Raw genomic sequence first — 25,144 nt, 5'->3', positions numbered from 1 at the left:
GCTGGCCCCTGGACCCCAACAGAACTTTGACTAGTTACAAATAGAAGCCACAGTTCATACACTTGATAAAATTATTCTGTAACCCTAACTAGTGTTGGTCTAATGATAGAGCATCAGCAGTGGTTAAAGCATTATTTTTAAATTTTAAAAATTATTTTTATTTTTTTTTTGGCGTTAGCTTTTGACCATTCCTTTCTGGAGCTGAAAAGATACTGAGGTCGTTAAAGAGAGCTTCTGTATGAGCATTTTATGAAGGTGGAGATTTTTGCAGGCAACCCCCCAGTATGAGATCCAGAAGTACCTGCCAGCTTTCATGGCAATGACAAAGTGGAGTCCCCATCCCACCAGAACACCCACAGGGATTCACTGGGAGACCACACTCATAGAGGGAAGTGCATGAAGTGCTGCCACTAATAACCAAGCAAACCCCAGGAAAAAAGCAGGCCCAGCGCGATGCATCTGGGTAACTCCGCCAGGCAAATCTCTCCACCAAGAACAAGCCAAGATTCATTTCTGGCCAAAATTCCTGCACTAACTGCCGCTTAAGTGATTTTCCCTGAGATCATGACGCAAGTCATTGTCAGAGAAAGGGCTTATGCAAGGCTACAGCAGTCCCTGCTGAACACTTGAGCTGTTCGATGATCCAACCCACCGCACAACCCGTCAACCCTGTTACCTGCAGGCAGCTCCCCTGTTGGAAAAACATGCAATTTTCCAAAGGTAAGGGAGTCTTGGGTTACTAGGAACACAAATCATTATGAGTAAAACTGCATTCCCAATTTATTGTATTTGTTTTATTTATAATTTTATTACTTATTCCACATTTTCCATATTTTCCATGTGTTTCACATCATTGTTATACGTTCAGGCCTTTACGTGGAAACTTGGGCTCTTCTCCACTGCCTAACGTGCTGAAGTCTTTACAGACAGCCTTCTGTCATTGTTTGCTCTGCATGGTTCCACCCCAAGAGCACGCAGCTAACGTTGTGCCTGGTGCAAGCCTGAGCAGTCTCCTCCTGGGGAACAGGACAGGGCGAGAAGTGGAGATGAGCAACTACTGATATGATAAGCTGGTGAAAATAAAGACCTTCAAATTATTCAGCTGGCGTCCTAACAACGAACAGTTTGAGATTCCTCTGATTTGGGCTGTGGTTTTTTTCATGGTACGGTTTGAAGTTGTCAAAGACAGAGACTTTTCTGTGCACTGCCGTTAAGGCTGGACTGGACAACGAGCTGCACACGCGGATTTCCCACCAAACCCAAAACCACAGTTCACTGAATGACAAGGAATGTCATTCCCAGCGCTGCTAGGTTCCTTCCCTGCCGTACGCTTCTGGAAGGTAATATCATGCACCTGCATGCCCAGTCAATTCCTATTTTCTGCTCTCCTGGATGCATAGGCAAGTGTTTCCTTTCATGCTCCCATCTGACCACAGCCTGTGAGCAGATCAGGAGTGTTCAGCGGGGCTGCTTTTAGCTGCACTTGCAAGGGTTTGTGTCAACAGGAACGTGGTCAATTTGCAAACAGCCTCGGAAAATCTGGTGCAGCATCTCTAATGCTATCGATAAGACCTGCTTCAGTGCAACCCTGCCGGACTAACAGTTGTCATTCAGCTCTTGAGCACACTTACACCATCATCTCATCTATTTTTCATCAGTCTTGCACCCTTCATGACCCCCTTATCAATCCACGAGCGTGTTCATTCTGGTTCAGTGCAATTCCACAAGTACCGAGTCACACATGAACCTGACTGCTCTCGCAGGTAGCAAAAGAATGCTCAGGTCCTGAAAAAAAAACAAAAAACAAAACAAACAAACAAACAAAAAAAAACCACAAAAAAAAACCCCAAGTTTTTCCTATATTCCCTAGTTAAGGTGACATTTTCACATCAGGAACTCAAAAAACAATGTATTATTTGATGGCAGAGGAGGGGCGAGGAGATTGGATTAAAACATCTGGCGAGGTAATTAGATTCACTAAAAAGTTTACACTCCAAACTGCCCCCACATAATTGATGGGACCATCGTGATGTGTCACTTCCACTTACTGGTGCTGAGCAGCCGCTCTCACCTTGCTGCGCCCGGCGCTAACCTCCGTGGCTGACCTGCTGCAGTCCCCCTATTAAAGCTGCAATTATGGGGTGACTCCTAATAGCAAGGTCTTGCTTCAGCGTGGGGAAAAACGTTTCTGTAGCTCGCATGCAACAATTAAAGATCATTTAAAATGTAAGTAATTGCACTAGGTTTCTGGAAACTACTGTAGAGGTCTTGTCCCAGGCATCTGACAGGCATGGTGGTGTATTTTGACAAGTTTTGCGCAGATTTCCATTAAATACCAACTAGCAGCTCTATTTTCTTTGGAGTCATTGGTCAGGAAATGGGGATTGTGAAAGGTCAGGCTTGGAAGTTTTGGGAGGGGATGGAGGTGTTATTCATGTTCTGATCCATGGGGATCCAGTTCCAATGTAAATCCTTCAGTTGCTTGATGCTTGCTTTCTGGTTAGCCTTTGAGCAGGAGTAAGGTGAGGACTGATCCACAGAGAAGAGCTCCTGTTGAGTTGCTTTCACTCCTGCAGAGATTCCCAGCAAGGTGGGACCCACAAAATGTTCATCTGCTTTCTGAAAACCTATAGAAACGGGTTGAGTCTGGGTTGAGAGACCTGGCAAACACCGAAATATTTATGGGATCTCCATCCCACCACAAGCATCGCACTAAACCTCTTTGTCTGCAAAGCTAGATTTGAAACTGCAACTACTCCGAGGCTTCTGCAAGGTCAGCAAAGTGTGAACATGATGCAGAACGTACCCAGATACTTTCAGAGGTTCAGCAGTCCCTGAAAGAGTTTTGTGTCATGAAAACAGACTGTGAGATGAGTTTGGATTCTGCCACATGGTCCTAGTGATAATAAGCCATCTGCGCTCATCGTGCTGCACATGACCTTTCCTCTCTCAATTTGGTCTCCATTACTTTCCTTCAGTCCTCTCTGATTTGACCTACTTTTGAGTAACCCAACAAATGCCAGCAGTGCACATAGCAGAGTTACATACGCACTTGGTTACCAATGTGCTAACAAAGAGTGAGTCCATCAGCAGAGTGAAAATAAGAACATGAAAATAGCACAATCCATAAAATGGAAAAGGATCCATCAGGACTGTAATCACCTTCTGCCACGTTTGACTGATTTAGGCTTCTCTCTTATTGAGTGGGACTTTTGCTTCTAAATCGTTTGCGGTAGGGTTTTAAAAGATGTTTGGTGTCACAAGATGCATTTGAAAATTGAACTTTTATTTCCTTTTCCATAGCTGGATTTCTAAACCATGTTCAAAAGCTAGACATTATACCTCTCTGTTAGAAATGTATTCAGTTTGTGCCACTGCATAATAAAATTAACTATGTTTATAAGCAGTTGCAGGATCAGGATGCCTGAAAGCCTTATCCTTTGTATAACTTTATATAGGACAAAATACATAGAGGAAATAAAAGCTAGGACAGACTTGCCCTCATTATTGCTTTCAAGTGGCTGTCTTTCTGCCTGTAATATTTCAGATGCATTGGTAACACCATGGCAGCTCACCACAAAGAAAACATTGTGGGACTTCATAAAAAACAGAAAATGAAATTAAATATTAAAAAAAAAAAAGAAATTAAACATGTCTCTGAGGCAAAAGCAGTGAAACGCAAACTTAAACTGCACAACCACAAAAAAAAATTGCATCAAACTTTAAAATTATTTTTCTTCCTTTCTGAAACGCAATGATCCCAAATAAGAATATGCCCAAGCCCCTGGTCTTTATATTTATTCCAGTGTGGTGATTTTAATGAGGGACTCAAAGAGAAATTACCCTTGAAATGTAAAGACAGCTGCACTTCTTTTTTTATCATGACTCAAGTATCAGTTACGCGATGGCCGGATCCTTATGGATGCACCAGAATGACAGGAACAGCTTTTGGGGTTGGTTTTTGTAAGCCAGAATTGCTTCCTTTTCTTTTCTTTTTTTTTTTTTTTTTTTTTTTTAATTAAAAATCATCCCTGTGCTCAGACACAACATGACACATGTTATGGTGACCCAGACAGAGGGAAAAGGCTCCGCACCCTCCCGAGAGCCGTGGCTGAGTGCGCCTGACAAATGCCACCGCGTGGCACCGAGCAGAGACAGGCGCTGCAAAAAGCATTCCTGGGCGATTGCCTGGTGCCTCTCCAAGCTGACAGAGGAGGTTTATATTAACATCACATGGCTGTCTTCAGCTGCATTTGTTAGCACAGCCCATTTGGAGGTCTTGCCATGTTGGGCTGCATGAGGAACAGGAAAGGGGGGGGAGGGAAGCAAAAAATAAAAAAAAGCAAGCAAAATAGATCTAGATTTTTAGCACCGGCATCTTCATCAGTAATGCTATCAAACCCAGGCTCCTCCACCCTTGCCCATGCAAAACCTTTGTAAAACACTTGGAGGGCAGCATTTTAAAGTTTTCAAACACATAACATATAGGAAAATAACACACTATAGAAACTTGGCAATAAGTTTGTCTCAAGTAGCCAACTTAGGCATGGAAAAAAAAATTAGACAATAAAAGGTCATTTCTAGCCAAGTTTTAAGTATACAATACATACCTTTTTTTTCCCCCCTACTCTTTGCCTTAGTTATTGGCCAGCTTGGCTAGGAGCTTATGGAAAACACTGAAGTGGAATTATTATAATTGGGGTTTTTTTCTCTTGTTTGACCAAGCAAAAGTTCTTATAAGCAATAATTTAATTATGGCAAAAGAGTTACACAGACACAGTTTTTATCATCATCAAAAATTAGCATCATCAAAAAAGCCTCTCTTTACTACACCATACTTTAAACTAAGGCTAGTTCATGAGCGCCAGTGATCTAATACTACTGCTATTTATGATTTTTTAAATTATTTATTATAAAGTACGCCATAAAGTGGAAAATTACCGGTGCCGATCGCATTTCCAAGCAGGCTCATTTAGAAGCGAGTGCCGTAAGTCAATTAGGATAATAAACCTGCTGGAATGAGGAGGGGGACTTATTGGAATGAACTTTTTCATCCTGCTTCTGGCGTGCTGTCATGTGGGGATCAAGCAGGAGACGTTTAACAAGTGGCTTCTGAAGGCACCTTCCTGCTGGCTGTTTGGGTGGCAGCTCTCCTCCGGGATGCCTTCATCTGTTGCAACATGTTCCCGCAGCCTCCTTCCTTGCCCCCAGGTATTCCAGGTGGATGGTTGATTAAGAGCAAGCTCCTTGCTGACGTAGGTTGCGTATTTAACATCCTGCTCTGTTCCATACCTACATGCGCCTTGGGTTTTATTTTATTTTTTTGGAAGGGCAGTTAAAAAAAAATAAATAAATTAAAAGGAAATACGGGATTTTTCCCCCTCCCTCTGAGAGCTTAACTGGAGGGATCCTCCTCACCTTTTAAGGATGTGGTCTTTTAGTCTGGAGGATCAGAGATCTTCTGAGATGTTTGCCCTAGAAACACGGGTAATTCCAGCGTGCATCAGCACAGACCAGGCATCTGTGTGGCCTGGACCAAACACTTCAGAAAAAGCTGCATGAACAGCCTCTGTGGGCTGAAATATCCTGATGATGCAGGGATATTTTCATACAAGGACACTGACTCTGGATGTAAGATCGAGAACACAACTTCAAAACTGACAGAAGATCAGTTTTGAGAAGCCAACATCCTACATGAGAGAGAAAAGGAGTCAGGCATGGCAATAAGAGGGAGAAAAAAACCAGATGCAAAGATGAAAAGCAAAAAGAACCAGGGACCACAAGCCTGAGATCAATAGAAAGTTTATAAGCTGCAGGTTTGGTCTGTGTTTCAATAAGAACAACAGTTTCCTTTCTGCCACTTGTCAATTAAAGAAGGCAATTCCTTTTCAAATCTTACATTTTCTCATATTCTCTTGGAAACGTCCTTCCGAGTTGGATCACTTTTGGGTTTTTTTTTTTTAATAAATGAAGGGTTTTCCAAGTGCATTTACCTCTGCAATTTTTTTGTCTTTTCACAAAATAAGAATCTGAAGTTAAAAAAGAAATAATCCATTTCTATTTATGCTACTGGAAAATGGGAGGAAGCTGCAGCAATGGAAAAAGCAAAATATCTTCAGTTTGGAAAGACTGATTTTTTAAAATAGAAAATTTTCATGGCCAAACTAATTGTGCAAAGAAAAGGGTATTTTCCTGCTAGTAATATTTTATAGCAGAGCGCTACAAGTCACCTCCAAGCCCATGTTGGTTGCAACATGTAAGCAGTGAGCAAATGGGAACGGGTGGTGAGCGGAGAGCATCGCCCAGCTGGCTGTCGTGACTGTTATGCACAAACCCAGCGGCAGGCATCTCCACATCTCAGGCCCATGAATTTGGCAGCAGGTGATGCGCCGCCGCGATGGAACAGCCAGCCCTCTGGGCAGGCTTCATTGCAAGCTGTTTACTTGTGCTGCTGAGGGGTTTGCAGCCCAACAAGCCTTGTCAAGCTCAACATGTGTAAGGCGGGTGTGGTGATCTCTAATTATACCCCTTGGGAAGGACTTACATGACCTAACATATCTAGCACATAAGAAGTCCATTCCACACCGTTTAGATGGCATTTGTTAGCTGGCACGACTGGTTCTACTCTGCAGAAGCAGGGAGTTGGATGGAAAGCAAACACGGTGAGTAACACCAGAGTCACATTGGATGGGGCGTGTAATAACTTGATTTGTGACATATGCAGCGGAGAGGCTGGCTGATGCGACCCGCTGTCACCAGGAATTGTCTCTGCTGATGTACTGCTGATGCTTCATGTTCGGAAGTTCATTCTCATAGGTGAGACTATCACCTGTAGTGGTTCAAGAGCACTGGATGGACCTGGTTGAAGCGAGCCAGTGGGACGGGGTTACACGGCTCCTTGCTGCTTGCCCTGTCCCTGTCTCATCAGGCTGCACATGTTTTGGCAAGAAGACTCTCCTGCATTTGTGCAGTGTCTCTCTTGCACCTTTCTGCAGCTCACCTGTTAGTCATGTTCCAGCAGAGATTCTGAGAACTTCAACCACCCAACAGACGCATGGTGCATCGCTGTCCTTCTCTCATTGCTGGGGAATCTGCCCAGTGCTATTGTAGAAAACTGGGGATGGGACAGGGCAGCCTGCCACCCTCTCCTCAAGTGACAAGACTGTGTGACCCTGAACTGGTGCCTGCAGAAGTGCCATAAAATGAAATAAAATAAATAAATAAATAAATAAATCCATGCAGAAATGAAGAGGAATATGCCTTTTGCTTGCAAAATCCAGAACTCATCCTGCTATATCACCATTTCTGTTCTCGATCTCTGCTATCTCCTTGTCTCTTTTCCTTAGCCTAGTCCAGCCACCATGCACTCATTCTTTGGGCTGATGAGACACAAAATCCCACCCAAGTGTGAGACCCTCTGAGCATCACCAGGACATCCTGCTAGCCAAAGAATCTGGAGACTTCTAGCTTTTATGAGTCATTGTCATCATCTCAAGCAACATTAGAAGGAAATTGCTGTAGGGCACTGTCATTACAGTTTGAAAATATTTCTTGACGGTGCAATGACTGTGCCATTTTTATGAACCTGAGGCTGAGCGAGCTTTGTGAGATCACCAGCTTTAGCACATACAAGTTCACCAGCTGAGCAGAAAAATGAAGGTTTCAGCATCACTAAGAACTGGCAGGTTTTTTAAAGTTACTGCACATCTTTGTGCACAGTCTTTGCCAGTGACAAATGCAAAATGACAGACCTAGCACAGCTGAGAACAAAATATAATTAAAACTTTACATACCAATGTAATTACAAAGAGGTAGGTGATTAAATACCATTACTGATCTGGACCTAAACCTGTTAGCAGGAGGCAACAGATTGCAAATAGATACACACACTTTTGCCAACGACTTACACAATATTAGACTCCTATAGCTACCAAAAACCTGCATGTTTCCAGGTCTGGCTGGTGCTCACGTGGCCTGATGGCATCACCAGGAGGGTGCTCATTTATTCCAGACAGTGAAAGTAGCATCGACTGGAATTTTCCCATGCAGGAACGAGACTGACTCATGCTTCATCCAAAAAGACATCCTCCACACATGTCATTGCAAGACATGTCACCAGATTTAGTACGTACAAATGAACATGCAAGCAGACTTCATAACTTTTACTACAAAATAAGGTGCGCATTAGCAAGGATGCTAATCACAGGACTGTTTTCTCCCAGCTTTACCTCCTTGACAGCTGACAAGATGCTAAGTCTCCACCTTCATCCCAGAGATGAGCTTGGATTTGGTGTGAGGCAAGCGAGATAAAGTGGGAAGTCCCCTTTTCCTTCTCCTCGATGAATCCCACCACTAGTAATTTATAGCTGGCACCTTTCATGTCAAAAATAGATGTCAACATGACCTTCTGCAATAGCTTTTTGCCCTGGACACTGAAGTCGCCTGGAATACATGAAAATGGAAAGTCTGTGATGCTGGGTGGTCAGCACCAGGTCAGCTTTGTGCAGGGGTAACTATTTGTAAGTATTTGATGAGCCCAGCCTCCAGCATCCCAGTCATTAGGCAGGTGGTCCATGGAGAGCCTAAAGTCTGGATGGAGGAAAGAGGCAAAGGAATAAACAGACAGATAGGTGTCATTATTGTAACGAAAATTAGCTCTCCTGTCCTCTTCCAGTCGGAGACTGTCTTGTTCTGGTGAAAGGTGGGGATGGTGACCTTTTCAGAATCAAGCTATCAACCCCATAGAGGAGCCAGGACACTTAAAAAGCTGCAAGAACATCCCCGTGTGGAAGGTGTCCTGCTGGAGAGAGGTCCTCAGTGCAGGCAGAGATGAGCGAACAGCACCGGGCTCCCCTCCGAGGGCGTTTCCCAATCCTTGCCTTGCAGGCACCCCACCGCTCCAGGCGGTTGACTCACCGTGACAGCTCAGGATGCGTAACCTCATCACCCTCTGAGCAGAAAGCTGTTCCTGTCTCCCAGACAAACACAGAAGCTTTGGGGAGGCAGAATGAAAAATTGCTGTGTGGCCACAAGGAGGTGATTGTCAGCTCTCTCTTACCATCTGATGGGGCTTAAACCCAGTTTTGTCCAAAATCTATGGGCATTTGCCATAGCGGTGCTCTAACCACAGGGTAACACGCTCAGAAAGGCTGGCTGAGATCCTAGTGTAGCTGAAAGCAACTTGAGACCCAGCCAGCCCAAGCAAAGTGTTTTGTTGTTGTTTTTTAAAAATGATATTCATTAGGACCAGGAATCGGGCAAAGTTCCCCTCTTTTCATCAGACCAAAGTGCTCTTCTGCAATTGCTAATATTAAAAGAAGGAGACGGGAGGGGGGAAAGAAACCTCAGAAAATAAAACTTATTTGGCACTGCTGATTAAAACCAGTTTGTGTTTCATTGTGAAAGGCTGTGTTTGCTCAAGGTTTATTCAGTTCTGGTCTCTTCCATCCACATAAGGTTTGTTTTAATGACCGTGGAGTTATATGAATCTTTTTTTTTTTTTTTTTCCTGAAGGTTTCATAATAACAATGCCTGTTTTTTTCATATAGCACTTTACAGCCACGCGTCTGGAAATGCATTGCAAATGGGCAATTAGCGTCAGCCCTATTTTGAGGATAGAGAAACTCAAGCAGAGTCTAAGCAAGACAATTCCTAAATAGCAATGCCAAAACCAGGCGTTTAGCTTGATCTTGAAAAAAATTGGAGCTAGAGCCTGAAACAACTCTCAAAAACAATTCAGCAAGCATTTAATTCAGAAAAAGGGGAACGACTGACATCAGGAGTGACCATTGATTGCTGGGCAAGCCTGGCTCATGGTGCAGTCAGGCAGGAGTCACCAGTCACCTGCCCTCATGAAAAAGGCAACCACTGGACCAGAAGGTATAAATAGGATTATTGCTTGCAAAGTCCTTAAGGGATGCACTCTCCTGCCACCAACCCTGGGATGCTGGCTCCAGCTTCAGCACCCGTCACCTTGTAGGAGTGTGGTAGACCAGGACAGATGGAAGAGGGGACAGGAGCAAGGATGGACTTACCAGCACGGGTGCTTTAACCTCAAGAAGAGCAGGAGGAAGAGGGCTGTTTCAGTAGTGATAGACTTCAACGAGGCCACTTACATTCCAAATCCAGCAGTGGGGGAGCCCGCTCCAATGATGGTCACAAGTTCAGTAGCTCCTCCTTTTTGACAAGATCTTGTTTCTTTTCTCCCTCTGTGTTTTAATGGGAAAATCTGGAAAGGTTAAAGGTCAGAGTAGAAAACCAGTGAGAGAATATTATTTGAGGCAAATCTCTAACCCTTTACTTGGGCTATGTGGGAGGCAAGTGAAAATATTATATGCAAGGGAATATTAAATTATTAATATTATGTCTAGGTTGAGTTTAATCAGATTTCAGAGACGTATAATACCCACTTGCTGCCTCCTCAGATATGGATGTGGGGGGGCATGCATTTAATAAGCAAACTCGCACAAGGAGGACCACAGCCTGCAGGGAAACAGGTCCTGGGGCAGGAGACGCTACCTTGCACCACAGGTCTGAATGCAGCTCACCAGAGAAGAGCAGCAGTTGGACAACAGCTCCCTGCACGGTGAGCTGAACAAGCACATGCAGTCCCACCAGTGGGACGGAGCTAAGCCAGGCTGCCCTCCCACCCTCCTGTGTGGATGGCGCCACTGCCAGCTTGTCTTCCCTTCTTTTCTCCTCCAGGAGGAAAGGATACTCGGGAGACCTGCTACTAAATCTGGGTACCAGCAGAGATGCTGACACCAAACCTCCCCCCTTCCCTGATGCACTTGGCTGCATGGGCTTCTGCAAACAAGAGGCTGTGGTTGTGCCCAGCCACAGCTGCAGATTTGCTGCCAGAAATATTGTGGAAATACATTCAGCCCTCATCAGAGCTGCTGGATGAAACTCCACAGCCTCTGCAAAAGCTCAGAAAAGCCTTACCCCGGGTGCTGCGCAGGCTCCTGATCTCTCTGTTGGGTCCAGCCCACGCCAGGCTGCAGCATCCTTGGACACCTGGCCCTGGACCGGTGCTCCCAAGCCACTGCTCATGGACAGGCCACCCGAGAGGAGCATCCACAAGCCACAGAGCAGTAATTAAGGTGGAGCCGGGCACGTGGGCTGGGTAATAGCAGACAGCCAGGAGGAGCCGCCGGCAGGTAGGGGACGTGGGAGCGGGGCGAGATTAGAGCCAGCCAGAGACCCACCGTCATATTTCACTTTTCTGCTGATCCCCAGAAACCTGCCCATAGATCATCCTGCAGGAGCAACACGTGGATCTAATTCTCTAATGCCAGGCCTCACTGCGCTGTTATCCACATAAATTCTGAAGCCCTGACACCAGCCCTTTCATCATTTAACTGGAGTTTGTAGGGAAGAGGGAGAGGAGGGAGCGTAGGCTTGGAGGGAGAGATGGGTCTCAGCAGCAGGCACGGCTCCTCTTTCCTCGTGGCCTTTATCCTCCTTAATAATCCTCTCTCTATTTCATATATCAGCTGATAACATGTGGGTCCTATTTCCCCCTGCCCTCCCCACATCTGAACTAGATGGCAGATAAAGCCGTCCTGCAATCTGAGGCATGTTTGCAACTGCTCTTGATTAAAAAAAGAAAAAAAACTCTCGGTGTAATGAATGGAAGGCTCGGAAGGGCTCCCCGTGCCATTGCAAATGCCCTGGGTGATGCCAGTTTCAGGCTTTGTGGTGTGCGTCCTTGGAGCTGATCCTCTCCTGCCTTTGAGGTGACGGGTCAGTTTCTCACCTGGGGTCCACTGGCACAGGGAAATCCCCCCTTTTTATTATTCTCCCAGCTTACTTTGTCTACCTAAACAAATAATAAATATAGTAAATAATTTTAGTGGCATTAGGAACAAATCCATGCATTTTCAAGTAGGAGGTTTTGAGAGAGGGAGGGTGTTTCATCCCAAATATTTTTCTGTGTGAAAAATCAGGAGTGTGTTTTGTTTGAAGGAATAGAAACTAAAACCAGAAAATCCACAATTTTAAAATCAGAAGGGAGGGATTAATGAAGCAAAAATGTTCCCACTTTCCTTTTTAGGGTGGGAATTAAGAGAAGTTATTTGGGGCATGAGGTTGAGATGCAGCAGAAAGAAAAATTGCCTGATCAAGTGAAGCAACAGAGAAAGTATCAACCAGACTGGGGACATTTTCACCATTAAACACTTCTGCCTGATATTTGCAATATGAAAATATTAAAAGTGTGAAATGGACCCTTAAATAATTTCTATTTCTTCAGGATTTCCATCCTACCTGTTATCAGTGTTCCTGCCCGGGTGCATCGTCCTCCGAGTTCACAACAAAGGAAAGTGTTGAAATCACATAATCTGGAATCAGTTGGAAATGTGAGGATGGGGGCAAAAGCAAGAGACCAAGAAAACTCACATCTCCTGAGACCTGGACAAACACTTCACCACCAAGATCTTCCAGCACTTCTAAGTGGCTCTTGGTTACTGTGAGTCCTTGAAGCTTCTCCTTCCTGAAATAACAGAGAAAGACAATTAATTCAGTGCAGAACTCAGTTTCATCCTGAAATCACCTCCCAGCACCATCAATAGCATTTTGCTTCCCGCATTGATTTATCTACCAATTCATTTGAGCAGATGCTGGTCTACATTTCCAGCCTTTCTCTTGCATTGCCACCCATCAGCTGTAAATCTGGTCCTCCATGGGTTTCCTGTGGTTCAGGCTGCTTTGCCACCCTCCCAGCTGTGGGCTCTGTTGAGGGGGAGGGTGCTGCCACCCAGCCCCTTGCCAGGGCTCTGGGGCTCATCCCTGCCCCTTGGGTAGGTGACTACGCTCCGCCTGGGTGAGCAGCCCTTGCTAAACCCTGTGGATTGGAATGATCCTGCACCAGGCTGGGAAATCTCAGTTAATTCAATTAGAGAGTGGGTGCTGCTCTTTGAAGCTGCCACAGGCCAGAGCGTTGAGAGGTGAGGAGCGAAGAAAAATTCACAAGATACATACAAAAGAAAAAAAGATACTGCAAGAGAAAGAGATGATGAATGGCAAGAAGGGAGTTAATGAGAGCCAGAAACTCAAGTTGGAGAAATGTTGATTTTATTTAGCATTAATTGCAGGAAAGGGCCTATAAAGTGCGGTAAAAAATTATTAAGTACCACTATGCAATGCCAGCTTTGTGCCAGCCATCCCTACGAAACAGGTGTATTATTCCTAGTTCCCTAGGTATAAATAAATAATTGCTTTTCCACATCTTTTTTATGATGGCATTTCATTATTTTTTACTGCCATATTGTTATGGCTCCAATTCCTCCAGAACAGATTTGGAGATTGACCGGCGAGGGAACGCGTGTGCATGTGCGCATATGGATGCTTACATGGGCTGGCACGTGTGAGCTGGATAAGCATGAGGTGTCTCAGGTCGCAGCATCCCAGGGGAGCATGCAAAGCCTGGTCCCCCTGCCCAGAGGTCAAAACAAAGTCCCATCAGCGGGCTGAGCTCTGGCAACGATGTCCGGATGAATATAGAAAGGAAAATTATAGCCACAATTACAAGGCAACGTGCATCACATCAGGGAACCACTCGGCAAAGGGAACAGCTGTAACAAACAGACCATCCAAGTTACCTTTCCTGAGAGGGGAGTTGCTCTGGGACAGGATGTTTTGGAGGCTATCACCCTGGTTCAAACACCAGTATCATGTCAGCCCATTTATCTTGATGTCAGGGACACAGAGCTGGGGTTTCCCCGAGATAGCCCATCCATCTATGACTCCCATTTGCATGTACTGAGATTAGTAAAGGAAAATAAAACCTATGTTGCACTCCACTTTTAGTTTTCTGCTCACGATCTGCCCATGTGCTTTTCCCCCCAGCATTGTTACATGCAGGCTCCGATATTCTCCGAGTTAAGCACAACGAGGGCAGATCACATTTTTCCTAAGCAATGTTTATATCAGCATTTTTGGGCTTATTTTATCAAGTCTCTCACTTCTCAGAAGGATACTCAGCAGGGAGATAAGCACTGGAAACGTTTTCCTAGCAATGTCTCTTGCTTCAGATGAGGCCACCAAAGACGTTCAGGGAAGCAATGATTCCCTGGTAATGCCTCAGTCCAAGCCCTGACCTGGAACCGTGGGCTCTGCAAATACGCATAAATCTTCAGCTCACATCCAAATCACTGCAAGGTTCAGTGAAAATAGCAAAACTGCCAGTGAATCTAACCTAAGCTTTAATCCAGCTCCGGCATGATTTATGACCTCAGGTGGAAACCATGAAACGTGATGGCTCCAGCCCCGAGCTGGAGGATGGTCGGCGACCCCAGCCCGGAGGTGGCTGGGTTCAGCGCTGGAGAACTGGGACAGCCAGAAGCACAGGTGAAATCAAACAGCACAAATGCCCCAACAAAGTCTTCAAACCCTGTTCATCATGTGTCAAGTAAACGTAGCTGACACACAAATCAAACCAGTGTCCTGCTCAAGTCAGAGACAGGAAATTAAACAAATCAAAGGATAATAAAGGCAAGCAAGCAATAAAGTTGCCTTTTTTTTTTTCTGATTGAAAAGTAGCAATTCACCAGCTTCACCATTTGTGAAGCTTCCCTAAATGCAGAATTCTGCAATAGTGCTGCGGTAATTCAGGACATTTATAATGCCTTTTTGATATTTATTCCCCTACCAAAATATTACCATAGACAGTAGGAGACAATTACTTTTTCCTACCTAAATAAAAGAGGAAAAAGAGAGAGGGCTTGAGTCTCAGTGACCCAGTTTTATAGGGACGAATGGGTGTCACACCAGTGGGGAAAGATGCTCCAGTTGTTCTCTGCCGGCAAAGTTCCCCCCAGCCAGAAGCAGGAACGATTATCTCTGCCGAGCATTAACGAGGCCATTTCCTCTCCCTTCTCTGACCCTCGTTATCTTTTTACACGTTAGCTTGGAAAAACTAACCACGATAACAATTAGTATCAGATCCCAGGTAACATGACCAAGAAGACTTTTGACCAGTCTAGGTATCTAGGTATCACTAGCAACCTCCAAATAATCATTCTCAGTCAGCCCTTGAATTTTGAAGCTCTTTAATAGTTTAGCTGAGAAATTAGTGGGTGGGGAGTGGAAGGATGGGCGAGGGGGGGGCGGAATTTCTGCAGCATTAGCATCTTGAAAGGCAGCCACCAAGAGCTGCTCGGCTCTGAGCCTGCAGTTTACAGCTCACATTGACACGGGCTCACGCAGTAACATCTGCATCCCACCCCAGTGCCAAGTCCATCTTTTTTCCAATACTCGGCATCCCCCCCTCCATGTGCATGTAAATCTCCAAAGGGAAACACTGCATCATGGGTTTTGACCAAAAAGGTAATCCCGGGCAGTACGTTATAGCAACACCTGCAGTGTGCTGTGGCTTTTCCAGCCCAGACTACCGTTATTGTGGCACCGGGCTCCCACCGCCCCCAGGACCCGCAGACAGCCATGAGCTAATAAACCACAACGCAGACAGTTTACGACACCCCGCAGGCTTTTGGGTCAGGAGGCAACAAGAAATGGGTCACTCAGCCGGTGACTTCGTGGGACTGGGGAAGGTGATGCTGTGCGTGCAACAGCCAGGTGCAGTGCCCAGGCCAGGCGCAGCGTGGCAGGGGCTGGTGGAAAGGGCATGTGCCATGGCAAGACAGAGATGCCAAGAGCAATCAGGGTGCCAGGGAATGGAACAAACTGAATTTCTGCTTCCTGGTTCAACAGCACCCAGAATCACAAACCCACTCACCTTGATGCTTCCAAGTGTTTTGATTATAATTTTCTCCTGTTTCTTTATGCTGAGTGTGGGCAACCACTGTCATGACCGCAAAGCTGAAAAACCAAGTCCTTGCAGCTTTTCCCAGTTCTCCCCCATCTCTTCTGGGCGCTGTGCAAAAGAAGCTGGAGTTGAATGGCCCTTTGACTGTGAAAGTGGAGTTTCCCTGTTTCTGGGAGCATTACCAATGCACCCCTCTGCATGCTGCAGCCCCCAGTGCACTTACCAAGCCCTTAATACTCATGGCATGGCCACTCCTGCCTTCAGAGGGTTTAGACTGGCTGGAGACATCTCTGACACTGAATGGGTTTAATTCACCATAGAAGTAAGAAATTAATCACTTTACCTTTACACAACATCAACTTCTTCAAGCAGACAAAACCTAAGGCAGTTCCCTGATTATTCACAGCTAATTCTCATCACTGAGTTAGCAAGTGTGACATGGACACAGATGTCACAAAAAAGCCACCTGGCCCCAGCTCGCTCTGTTAAAGCCTAACACCTCTGTCCTAGGCTGATCAAGCTTTTTGTTGAGGCAGACATTGGCAAAAACATAATCCAGAGAGCTCTTTCGCTCCCTCTCAGTGCAAAACTGGAGATTCCCAGCTCTTCTCATAGGAAAAAGTAAGCTTGCACTGAAAGGGTTGCTGCAGGACCTACCTTGTAAATGAAATGTGATTAATAACAACGGTTTTGCCTTTTTTTTTTTTTTTTTTTTTTTATTATTTCAAGTGAAAGAAAGAGTGTGACAAGGAACCAGGAGTCTGTCTGCCATGGAATAATCCTGCAGTACTTGGGGCTGTGGTTTATTTTACTAGTGGTGACTAGTTCAAGCCACATTTAGTCAATAAATATGAGATATGAGGTCACTCCGCCATTTAGCTGTTACCCTGTCTACATATTTCACAGCTGGGTAGTAACCTTTTAACTAGCGTCTACCTCGGTGGGGAGTCTCCATAAAAAAAGAGCCAGGATCCATTGGTCGTGGTGGGGGATCAAGGCATAGGAGCACCACGGAGATTCCTGGGCAGGCTGAGTGGGAGAAAGGGAAGGCTCAGGGATTTGCTTTTCATTTTCTTTCCCTGCTTTCCAGTGACATAGCACCCAGCCGAGGTGCAGCAGCCTCCAAGCTGGCCCTGCACCTCTGCACAGATAACAGGTGATGAAGCAGCACATCCCACAGGCTGAGTTTCACAGCGAGTTTCCCCATCTTTCATAGAGAAATTGGCCAAGAGACAGTTTCCCTCCAGTTACCAGCTTTACAGAACACACCTGTCTCGAACATTTCCAAGGGGTTAGTTTCTCCTTTTATCCATGTCTTATAGTCTTTAACAGAAATTTAACTTTTTTAGAAGGTTAATTCTCCTTTTTCCAAGTCTGTAGCTTCTTCTTGCTGCCTTTGCTTTGGGATGAGGAGGACACTTCCCTGTTTTCTGAGCTGGTAACTCAGGGCTAAGTCTGGTTCATATGGAGCATCCCTGAGTCCAACAATAAACCTACACGCCAGGCCATGTTGCACTGAGAGCAAGCATTCTGCGATTGTCTCAAGTGTAACCGGGAACAGAAGGTGCATACCCAGCCCTGCCCCTGCCCTGGCTCGAAATCTTCAAGGTTTCAAAGTCAGTGGATCTTAAAGATGTTGTTCCTGTAGTTCTACCTTGTGCCCATCCTGCTCCATCACTGGCGTGGTCCTGCCGAGGGCTCAGCCCCAGAGACGGTGGCAGCAATCCACAAGAAAGCGGTGAGCGTGAGAAGGGACCCGAGCCAAGTCACCTGGCCTGGCGCCAGCGAGGTGTTTAAGTGTCTCCCAGAAATGAGTGGATGCAGCGAGAAGCGGGCAGGGAAGAGAAAGCAAACCCGCGAGCGAGAGAGGCCACGCTAGGGACCCAGCTGCGGACCACACCGTGCGGCTGTATTGCTTTACACCAGCTCTGCCCATCGTGCTGGCATACGCATGCTGGAGACAAACGGAGACCGAGGACCTCAGCTGGCCTCATCCTTCCCTGCAAACTGCTGTACCTGCAGCGCAGCCACCAACAGCAGAACCAGAGAAGGGAGGGAGATGTGCCCACCCTGTGGAGCAAGGTGCTAGAAAAGTCCCTTCCAAGCATTGCACACAGTCTCCAAGAGGAGAGCCAGGAAAGCAGCAGCTCGGCACTGCTGGCAGGGCTGCGGGGATGGCTGGGGTGAGCGCGCAGCTCCTGCCCTCCAGCACGCTGGGAATCCCATCCTGGCTCTCCCTCCCCAACGTCACGGCCGGGGCTCGGCACCAGCAGACACAGCTCCGGCGCCGGAGACGAGGCCGGCTCCTCCCAGCTCAGCTGGAGCCTCCGAAATCAGAACCTTTCTGTCAGCTGCCTTTTATAGGGCTATAAAACCACGGGTTCATGTAAGAGTCTGTCAGACGTTGGCTGGCATCAGCCTCTGCCACCTTCACCACCACCTCCCTGACTCCCGCACACGCGTGGTCCCTGCTCCCTCCATCCCCAGAACCCATACCTGAGGACCAGTACCCTTCAGGTGAACAACTGGACGCGCAAAGATGGACTTGCAGCAATGCCAGCTCAGATGGACATGCCCAAGCAGAACAGGGTACGAGCAAGGCAATGAAATGCCCCTTATTTGGAGCCTCCCCATTCTAATGATGCTCAGTGGCATAAAGAACACCTGCACCATCGGCACGGGGCTGCAGCTGGACACCCACCCACCAACCCCTCCCAGGCACACACTGCCGCAGCCCTCCGGACCCTCACGGCAGGTTGGAACCAATCAGTGGTGCCACACGCTATTATCAGTCACCACTAATAACGTGTACACTTGTAATGCTGGGCCCAGCGACAAGAATAACATGAAATAACACTGCACCCACCCACTGAGAACACCAAGTGTGTCACACTCCTCTGTGTCATGTGTTTAAAAATATCTCTACTGACGGCCTCTTTTTTATTCCCCACCCCCCCGCCCCCTTTTTATTTTTATATTTATTTATATTTTTTGAATGCCTGACTTGGCCAGGTGGAAAAAGTTTGCATCAGAGCTGAAGCAGAGGATGGTGACGGGTGTCTGCTTGTTTTACATTAAATGGGAGGAAAAGGAAGAAAAAAAAAATAAAAAGTTTGCAATTACATGTTCTTTGCAGAGAGGTGTGGCCATTGGCACGGAGAGAGGTTTCAACCTAAACCGCATAGACAGATGCTCAGGGAGGTGGCTTTCGTGGCCAGTGGAAATACACAAACAGGGGCAGCCTGCAGCTGAGATTTTATGGGAGCGAAGGGATTAGAAGCTAATTGAAAGGCTGGGGAAGAATTTGGTCCTCGTGAGGGCTTCCGCTTTGTGTTAGTTGCTTTGCCCAAAGCTGCAAGAAGGAGTTGGCAGCCCCAGGTGACAGCGCTTGGGTCCCTGTCCAGATCTGTGGGCACTCGCTCCGGCTCAGGATCCCATCGCTGTGGAGCTGGCAGCTGTGGCCACACCGAGCAGCAGGTCCCTATCAGAGGGTAACATTGCATGAGCCTCAACTAGCCAAAACCAGCAGCGCACTGCGGTCCGCATCCTGCATAAACACTTTTCCTACCCTTTCACTAGCTGCTAGTATTTTTTTTCCCCCCAGAAAATAAGTGTTGCGGTTATATTTAACTCATCAATACGCATAGTTAGCTTTCAATCTAAAGCCTCCACAAATGGAGGCATCTGGGAGCAAGGTATATTTGGAGAACAGCCAAAAGCAAACAAGTCAAATAATGGGTCAAATCACAGGCATAAGGGGAATTTTGCCAGCTGAGAATCAGGGCTTTAAGGCAAGGCTGGAGGAATCAGCAGGCTGGGAAACAACTAAAGTGCAGAAAAGAGAAAAAAACCCAAATTTTGGTAAAATAAAGGCTGAATCTCTCTGTGTTACCCTTGTCTGGCCTGCCAGCCTTGCTAAAATGACTTTAAACTAAGCACAATTGCCCTTTTAACAGAGAATCGTCATGCTGAAGACAGGATGAGCCAGAGCAGCACAAGCGGTGCAGGCGTGTCCCACTGCATGAGGCTTCATTTCTTTTCCCTTGAAATTCCTCGTGCCCCTTTGGGGCAAATTGTTCCTTTCCAAACCAGCATAGAGTGGCTTGTGTTTCTAGATGATGCATTTAATTGGCTTTTACAAACCTTCCCAGAATTAGTGACCCATTTTTTCTGTCTTTTCCTTTTGCACAGGTTTTTGGATTCCCCAAAATTTTGGACTTTCCCCCTTCCCAACCTCCACTCGTCCACCATTTGGGCTTCAACCCATCACATTATCATTCCTGCAGACATTGATCTCCCAGGTACAAGAACATCCTTTCTACCACTGATGCTGTTGATGCCCATCACAAGAAAACATACTTGAAATTAATGGCTGAAACAGTCCCATCTGAAATTATTACATTATGCTATGTTGGGTTTTTAGGTTTGTTTGGGCTTTTTTTATTCAGACAAAAGCACAGCCACGCAACAACCGTCTAAAAGTACTTCAGTGGTGCTGGAGTGTGCAAGTCGCTACAGATGACGTGCCAAGCCGTGGGAGGTGTGACATGGCCATAGCTGCATTCCCTGGGGAAACCTGCTGGCAGAAGGTTCATCCCTGAGCCCTCGGCGCTGCGGCCGGAGCCCGGCTCCACCAGAACCCTTCCCTGCACAGGGGCACGACTCCATCCTGCCCAATGAGGCATGAAAGCATCGAGAGCCCGACAGTGCTGTTTCTGTCATCTCTTCAGCCTAATGTAATCCTGCAGGAAAATGGGGTTTGAGCTATTTTTGATTCTTTTTTCCAGGATGGCAAAAGGATAAAAAAAACGCAATGGGAGGCCCAGAGCTCAAAATCTCTCCCCCTAATTTTTTTTCCCCCTTCTTTCTTTCTTCTACAATACCAGGCTGAGACACCAAATCAAATTGCTGTCCTAATGCACAGCTGCTGCAGGGTAAGAAAAAAACAATTGAGTGATGCCTACAATTGCCATGTTGTGGCTTTCGGGAGGCTCAGCTGCCGAGCTAATTTGGTGCAGCTTCCTGTTTTTCTGTAGCAGACAGAAGGAGAGAAGGAGGGAAGGGAGATGCAGCTGATCTGAGCAGCTCGAGCTTTGCAGCTCTTGTGCTTCTGGGCTGAAAAGCTCCGCGCAGCACACTCAGAGCCCCAGCTCCAACCCATGGTTAATAGCAAGCCCCAAGCAGCTCATCTACTGCGAGGCAACACTTACCCAAGCTACCAGCTGGCTTTTGCAACTGGAAGCCTAGGGATGGGGTTTGATTGCACCTCTGGGCAGCAGTCTGGTTTTGCAGCTGACTGGCCAGGTCGGGGCTTGCACAACCCCCTTCCAGTTCCGAATGGTCATTGCGAACATCCCTCAGGCTCAGAAACCACTGGGGGCACGGTGCTTAAGCCTGATACACGAGCATTAACTTCTAATGTTGAAAAAAACTTCTAAACATATCTGAACTCCTCAAAGTCTCTGCAAAACATACACCAAACCAAGAGTGTATGTCTGTAAACAGGTGGGTACACACTGCATATATACACATACGCTACATATATATATACTCCTACTAAAAATACATAACACCTATGTTGAATGCATTGTAAGGATAGCAATTTCCAGGGCACTACTATATTTTAAGGAGCCGACTAATTGACAGCAACACTGTGCTGAACCACAAAGCCATGTCCAGCTCCTCGGACAGGCATTACAGACTCATCCCACAGTCAGGGAGAGCCATTCTGCAGCTGGCATTAAGAGGAGCTGCTCATAACTGCCCCCAAGACCTCTGAATCAAAGAAATGCCACTTATAAACAAGCTTCTTTCGGGGAACTTGCCTAAAGGGGCCTCGCTGAAATATCTGCCCCACCTCCCTTCACCCAGAGCATCTGTGCAAATAAATACGAGCCACTTCAAGCAGCAGCCGTCCCTTCCACATGGGGCACGGGCTCATGCCTAATCAGTAACAGCAAGAAGGCTGTGCATGCCACAGCCCCTTGTTTGAACATCTGCTGGCCCTAATAGGAACGGCAAAGTACAGCACATGCCGACTCCTGACATGGATGGCGATGGATGGATCTGAAAAATGCATTTCATCATCTGTACCAGGGAAGGATTTCACTGCGGCCAGTTGGTCCCATCACTAGCACAACACCCACAATCTCAGATTATGTGACACTGCAGCCAGGGACTTCAAAAAGGAAAGGATTATTGTCTAATTGGATTTCTGGTCTCAATTAGGGCAGAAGGGAAACCAAATGCAAAGCTGACATGGAAAGCTTCAAACATCTGTAACAACAAGTAGCTAATTTACAATGTACCCACCTAGGACCGTGCAAGCAGAATTCAAACCTTCCTCTTGAGGTGACTCACCTGCTCCTTCGTGAGCCCACGGATACCTCAGATCAGCAAGGACCCAGTATAACCAAGTGTCGCCTCCTTTCCCTGCAGCATCACGGGGACGGCACCCAGAGGACCGGGTTCAGCAGGTGATCGCTGACTCCTTCCTCCTTCCAGACACAGGCTCAGCTGGGGGAGACAAGCAGGATTGAAGGGGGCAGCACCCCTGCAGCTCGTTTGAGAAACTCCAGGAAACTCAAATCGGTTTCACCTTGAAATCAAACAGAGATTAGGGCCTAACAAGCAGCTAAAGCAAAGTAATGGCCTAGGCCACATGTTGCAGATCAGATGCCATGTGAGGCTAATTATTGCAGCCCAAAGGTTAGAATGGCTGCTCAAGCATTTCCACATGGGCTTTGAGAGCCAGCCCTGGAAGCACCAAAAAATGAATGAGTCAGTACCGAGGTACCAACAGCTGATGGCCAGTGCTTCTGCTGTGCTGCAAGGAGAGGTGAAGCCCAGGCAGGGGGGAGCCTGAGGCACCCCTGTGACCGATGTGGCTACTGGTGTGGCTGTGTCATCCTGTGCTTCCCAGCACTGTCCATCAAAGGACCCCAGAGACCTCCAGGTGAAAGCCAGGCATATCCTTCTCTTTCATATTGCTAAGGCAAAGCAGCGCTGGCAGCAGCCCCAGCTGCTGCATGCACAGGGCACATGCACCCATCCCTCCTCCCTCCACTCCTAGAGCAGGAGACGGGAGGAGATGAGACTGGGACGTGTACCAGATCACCCAGTTTACTGGCACTGGGTTCTGCCAACTAAAACACTGGTGATGGCATCACCATTTTTTGCACGAGACAGCATCTGTTGAGAGGCAAAGGGCTTCCTTACAGCTGCTAAAATCCAAAGGCAACATACAGCTTTCAAAACCAGTACTCCTGGGAAACAAACCCTGGGAAGAGCCACGCTTCACGCTCCAACTCTCCCTCTGCTGGCTGCTGGCCCGTGGCCGCTGCACACCCCTTGCTCCCAGGACCCCCGACAGCAGAGCGGGGAGCAGAGCCGCTTTCCCGTGTGGCTGCCAGCCCATGCGAGCCCGAGGAGGGGTCTGCTCCATGGTCCTGCTCTGACCCTTCAGGCTGGGCTCTTCAAATGCAAAAGCATCCTCTGCATCCCCACAGCAACGTCCAGCAGCTCTCCCCTCCTTGCTCTCTGAAGGGCATCGTGCCTGAAGGCAGGGGATGAACCCGCTTGTCCTTCCCACAGGAGGAGGCTCCAGGAGGCTGGTGCTCACTCTGCCACCAGTGCCTTTCCCACTGCCAGAGCAGGAGGTTTGCACAGCATTAACATTTTCCTTCAGAGTTCCAGATTACATTGTTTAACTATATCTTGCCAGCTGATATACTTGCCATATAAAATTTGAGTTTGCATACATTTGCATGGCACGTTTACATACACATAAGGGCTAAATTCTGCTTTGTGAACACACCATAGTTGCAGTAACCCCAGTGGCTTCACATAATCCCATTCCTACCTGGCATCGCAAGACTAAGAGCTGTGCTCCCAGGGAGGGAGTAGAAATTACATTAACGTTTGGGGTGACAGACTCCTCCATCACACTGCATACTGTGCTGATGCAATGGAAAAATGCACGATGCATCTTTTTTTAGCCCCCCAAAAAGGCCTGTTTCTCAGGGAGCCATTCACCAGCATCCCCGGAGCCACCCGGCAGCAGGGCTCTGGCCAAGGGGCAGCGAGCACACCGGGGCTGCGGCCGGGGCGCACGGGCTCTGTGCCGCCGCAGCGGGAGGGAGCCCGGCCGTGGCACACCACGCAACCGCGTCTTATTTATGACACAGGTTCTAATGATCGGCTGCAGCCACGGAGGAACTCCCAGCAATTTCCACCCTCAGCAGACACCAGTTTTCAGCACTGGCTATTTTTGCTGCCCACAAGTATTTTCATTCAGCTGGTTCAAAATCCGGGCTGTAAATGTAGCAGGCTGGATGCTGAGTGGGTGCGAGCAGCTCTTGCTCCATCTAAATCCAAGGGAGATACTGCCATTCTCACCCACACAGCATGAGATTATTGCTTGGCCCCTTTTCAGAGGGGTTTCCAAGCAGGTTTTTCCTTTCTGCTGAGCAATCTGGAATTTTACTTTCCTCTGCTGTGTGTTCTCCTCAGCGGTAGACGCAGGGACTGAGGGTTCAGCACAACATCTTTAACGCCAGTGCTCAAGAAGGGCTGGAAGCAAGCCTCGGTTTTTGGAGTGCATCAACACTAGGATTGGGAAATGAACCCCAGCGGTCACCAGCACTCTCTCCTATATTGAGGGAAAAAAATCAAATGAAATCTCACGAAGATGGCACAAATAGCAAACAGAGTGGAAAGAACAAATGCTTGGGAGAAAAAAATAGGACAAACCACAAAAGCTGCAAGCAAAGTGGTTACAGAAAATGGATGCAGTTTAAGTGTGTGATTCAGGGAGTCTTGTCTGAGTGTCAGAGGTTCAGTACTATTGCCTCCAATTTAAATCATTTTTAAAAGAAGTGCAAAGGAAAGGTGATGAAAGGGCCCTAACGTTGTTCCCTGGTCGGAAAAACACAGCCCACTTGTGCACTGTGGTAAAGTTTTGCATTTTGGCTAGACATCGCGTGCAGGGCTGTGCTGGAGCCTTTGCTTATTTTTAAAACTTGAAGTCACCAGTGATCCATGGAGGCAGAAAATGCTTTTGCCTTTGAGGAAGATGCTGTAGGAGCAGCATCTTCCAAAAGAAGGGAGCACAGCCACTCCTGGGGGTCCGAGGGGGCCACAGCATGCATGGGTGCCTCCCAGTCCAACAGTGCATGGGTGAGGATCAGACCTTGGACTGACACCTCTTCCTGGTCACTGGCTAAGGCCTGCCATAGATTGTAAGATGGTTTGGGTTAGAACATCGAAGAATATCTAGTCCAACCCACCTTCGGCAAAGCCATCTTCCACCGGGCCAGGTTGCCCCCAGCCCCGTCCGGCCTGGCCTGGGACACTTCCAGGGATGGGGCACCCACAGCT

General features: G+C 47.2%; 1 long non-coding RNA gene across 6 annotated transcripts; it reads right to left on the bottom strand.

The window, feature by feature from the left end:
• Positions 1 to 817: 817 nt before the first annotated feature.
• LOC119155665 lies at positions 818 to 24,412 on the bottom strand. Of its 6 annotated transcripts, none has more exons than XR_005106793.1 (8): positions 22,127 to 24,412; positions 12,400 to 12,493; positions 8,229 to 11,821; positions 7,001 to 7,184; positions 5,419 to 5,690; positions 4,942 to 5,302; positions 1,632 to 2,660; positions 818 to 1,016 (listed from the first exon to the last, which is right to left on the bottom strand). It is a non-coding gene; the product is annotated as an uncharacterized LOC119155665 (long non-coding RNA). The 6 variants fall into 6 exon arrangements; XR_005106790.1 differs by having other exon boundaries at positions 818 to 2,660; positions 8,229 to 8,442; positions 10,035 to 11,821; XR_005106789.1 differs by having other exon boundaries at positions 818 to 2,660; positions 8,229 to 10,228; positions 10,945 to 11,821.
• Positions 24,413 to 25,144: the final 732 nt, after the last annotated feature.

Source organism: Falco rusticolus, chromosome 1 (genome assembly GCF_015220075.1).
Source record: "Falco rusticolus isolate bFalRus1 chromosome 1, bFalRus1.pri, whole genome shotgun sequence".
In the NCBI taxonomy this organism is placed as follows: domain Eukaryota; kingdom Metazoa; phylum Chordata; class Aves; order Falconiformes; family Falconidae; genus Falco; species Falco rusticolus.
The sequence above is the reverse complement of the archived record's forward strand: the minus strand, read 5'-3'. Positions and strand labels throughout refer to the sequence as shown.